The following is a 4,019-nucleotide window of genomic DNA, read 5'->3' on the forward strand; positions in this document are numbered from 1 at the left end:
CCCGACAGTCTCTATTGCTAACTTTGTATTCATTCTCTCAACCTGTCCTGAGCTCTGGGGATTATATTTACATTTCATTCCCAGAGCTTGGGCTAGCCCTTGTACAATCTGACTCACAAAGGCAGGCCCATTATCAGAGCCCATAGTCACTGGCAGCCCATACCTAGGCACTATCTCCTCTAAGCTCTCCCTTGCACTCACCCCGAGAAGGTATCTACCAGACTTGCCTGGCCTTACCTCAGTGAAATCTATCTCCCAGTGTTGCCCTGGCTCTTCCGCTCGGTACCTCATACCCGTGTGCTGCTTTTTCCCTGTCCTCATCAGCTGGCACGCTTTGCAAGCCTGGATTATCTCTCATCCAGATGTATTTTCCTCAAACACTGATCAACACGCAGATTCAGTCCATATTTGCTTTCTACTGAGTGTACCCAAGCTTCTACTTCAGAGACTCTGGCATCTCAGGGGGAGGAGGGCGGGGGAGCCTGAAGTAAACCTTCACAGAATCATACATAAACCACTGTAGTGCAGTCAGAGTGCCGATCATGATGATGCGGGCAAAGAGTCCCTTCCATACACCTCTAAATCCAAGTCTCTTGAGGACCTGAGAGGCACTGCTACCCTTCTCTTTATTCAACACAGACACCACGGAATCAGCAACAGTCCATCATGGTGTATGGTATCTGTCTCATCCAAAGAGGAGCAACCCCCTTGTAGAACGCCTTTAAGCCTTCTTGCTTATACATCTTGGGAGCTGCATCCCTCAGAGTGTTAGCATAACCTGGTTGGGTTTGGATTTGAACCTTAGCAGCTTCCATAGGAGCCAGAGCAATGTCAGCAAAGATTTCAGCACTGGCAGAGGCAGCCAAATACAGTATGTGCGCCACAGATAGGCATTCTCCTCTCCAAGCATGTTGCTGTACAAAACCTTGAAGACTTCATAAAAGCCAAACTTGCAGAGTCCCTGCAGGGAGTAGCCAATGAAGGTCGGGGCTCATCCTTTGGCCAAACCACGGAAACCATCCTCTTTGAGTGTAACTGAAAATCCATTAAAAATGCCCTTGTACTTCTGTGGGTCCACCTGCATACAGCATTTCACTAAATCCAGAGGAACAAGAGTGGTGTGTGTCAGACCACAACTTAAGACCCCACCAAAGCCACACAGTGCATAAAATTTCACGGAGACATATTTCTACCTTGGCGGCTCCAGCTTTCCTTTGCTCATCTTTTGCATAGCTGCTCCCATCGGTGAACAATACTAGCTCACTGTTGTCTAGGGGTACATCAGTTAAGTCTTTTTGTGCCTCCAGGGCCTCAGCCAGTATCTCGCTGGAATGGCTTATTTGGGTTAGGCAGGGCAAGGGCTGGGGCTTCTAGTAGGGCCCATCTGAGTGTCTGGAAAGCCTGTTTCATTGGCTCAGTCCAAGTCCAGTTTGCGGTCTCTTTACTTCCCTCATACAAGGGCCGGGCCTGCTCAGCAAACCCCATTATCCACAGTCTGCAATATCCAACAGTCCCCAGAAACTCTCTCACGTGGCGGGGGGTCTTGGGCTCTGGTATCTGCAATATTGTTTCCTTCATGGCCTGGGTTAGCCACCTTTGCCCCTGCCTGATCTTATACCCCAAATAGGTGACCTATTGCCAGGCTATTTGTGTAGCAGAAGGACCTCTGGGTGGCAAGTCCGATATTCGTAGAGATCCTCACTAAGAGCCTCATTCAACAAGGTTGAACCCCTGTGGGAGGCGGGTACCGGTTGATCTTCCCCCTCGGTCCACTCAAAAGCAAATATCTCCTGGCTCTGGCCGCCAGGGGTAGGCTGAAAAAGGCATCTTTAGTGTACCAAGTGTACTCAGGCATCAAACTACTCAGTAGGGTATACGGGTTAGGGACAGTGGGGTGTATATCACTCATCTGTATGTTGAATCTGTCCCCCCTGACTTCTTCACTGGCAGTAAGGTTGTGTTCCAACGTGATTGGCACCACTTGAGAATTCCGGCATCCATGAGACATCGAATGTGGGGAGTGATCACCTGGCGAACTTCCTGGCTCATGGGGTAATGTCTCACCCTCACAGGAGTTGCCACGACCTTTAGCTCAATGATGACTGGATGTCTCTGTTTGGCCAGTCCCATCCCTGCCCTTTCAGCCCAGGCCAACGGGTATTTATTCATCTCTTAAGGCTAGGGATAAGACATGTATTGGGTGTCCATGTCCATCCATGACTGTCATTCTCCCAGCTCTGTAGGCTTCACTGAATAAAACCCAATGGCCTCTCCTCTTCCACAGAATCTTATCATAATCAGTACTGCTATGACACAAGAATGGGATCTCATTTCTCTCCATTCCCTGCTTTAACCACTCTCTCCCCAAGAGTTCTCACCTGCTTAAGCCTCTCTCTAGAAGGGACAGATGTTTTCACAATATCATCAATAGCCCACCACTGATCAGCAAGGTAAAGTGCCACAGCTGTGAGTGAGTCTGGGTCTGATCTCCACCGTAGAGAGGTACAAAGCCTACATTTGACAGGCTAGTAGGAAAATATTCCAGATTTTCAGGGTCCCAACACCTCAGATCTAACATGTAATCTTCAGCAGAATTTTCCAGTTCCTCATGACTGCAATTATCCAACATATCCACAGGGAATGCCATCGTTACCCAGGACGTGGGGAAGGGTGCCACTTCTTGACTCCCCTAGTCACTGTCTTCCCCCAAATATAGAACTCGAATTCCATGGGAGATTTTCTCTCTTTGAGTCGTACCTCTCCTCAGGTCCCTCTTAGGGCACTCGTTTTTCCAGTGCCCCTGTTCTCTGCAGTAGGCAGACTGATCTTTCTTTAGGGCCTGCTTTTTTGGTTTCTGTTTTTCTCTCACCCAGGGGTCTCAAGGTTCCCTCAATTCTGTTCCCGCTTTTATCCCTGAAAAAAGAATCTGGGCTAGCTCCCTCTGGTTCTTCCGCTTTTCTCTCATTCTATATTCTCTATCTTCCTTCCTGATCTTCTCAGCTAATTCCCTTTCCTCCTGTTGAATTCGTTCTTCCCTTTCTTCTGGGGTCTCCCTATTATTAAATACCTTTTCAGCTGCTTTCAATAAATCCTGTATCATCTATTCTCCCAATCCCTCTATCTTTCCTAATATCTGGGGCTGCCTGATGTACAAACACTAACAGGACTGCAGCGCGTGACTTCTCAGCCTGTGGGTCCATAGGTGTATATTGCCTGAAAGCTTCCATCAGCCTCTCTAGGAAGGCTGCCAGGCTCTCAGTGGGCTCTTGCCTTACTAAATTTACCTTTGCCAAATTTGTCGGCTTTCTTGCTGTGGCCCACAGGCCAGCCATCAGAGTCTGGCGGTACACTCGAAGAAGCTCCCTACCTTCTGCTCGCTCAAAATCCCAGTTAGGCTGCAACAGAGGAAACCCCTCGTCCACGAGATGAGGCTGGGCGATTGGCCTCCCGTTGGCCCCTGGGACCCGTTTCCATGCTTCAACCAGGATTCGCTCCTGCAACAGCTGCTAACAATCGTAGTGAAAGGAGAGTTTCACCTGGTTGGGCTCTAGTTACTGAGGCTCACTTATTGGAGGGCCTTCAGAGTCCGCCAGAGTGTAACCCTGGCCAGGACTCATCAATAACCCCCACAACTGCTCCCCTGTTCACTGAAACTCCTGAAGAGAGTAGGAGTTGGATGCAGCACTGAAACTCCTGAAAAGAGTAGGACCAGAGACAATGTCGGCATACACACAGACACGGACAAACACGGAGAGCCGAAGACAACCACACAGACAGACAAAGGTCAGCCGATAACACAGAGCTGAGTTTTCGGGCCCCCTGACCAGAGTCGGGATCAGGAGAGGAACTCTCCTTCCCACAGAGCCGGCTGCCTTCCAGCACGCTCGCTGGCCTCAGCCTTACGCCGGCTGGAGAAAGCTTTCTCCTGTGCCAGATACCTTCCTGCTTCACAGCAGGGCCCCAGAATTACTCTGGACTTCCTGCGCTAGATATCTTCCTGCTTCACAGCAGGGTCCCGG

The 4,019-nt window shown here is 49.7% G+C and overlaps 1 pseudogene; it reads right to left on the minus strand.

Annotated features, from left to right (window-relative positions):
- Positions 1 to 436: 436 nt before the first annotated feature.
- On the minus strand, positions 437 to 3,617 carry LOC136164190 (solute carrier family 25 member 3 pseudogene; annotated as a pseudogene).
- Positions 3,618 to 4,019: the final 402 nt, after the last annotated feature.

Source organism: Muntiacus reevesi, chromosome 3, assembly GCF_963930625.1.
Source record: "Muntiacus reevesi chromosome 3, mMunRee1.1, whole genome shotgun sequence".
In the NCBI taxonomy this organism is placed as follows: domain Eukaryota; kingdom Metazoa; phylum Chordata; class Mammalia; order Artiodactyla; family Cervidae; genus Muntiacus; species Muntiacus reevesi.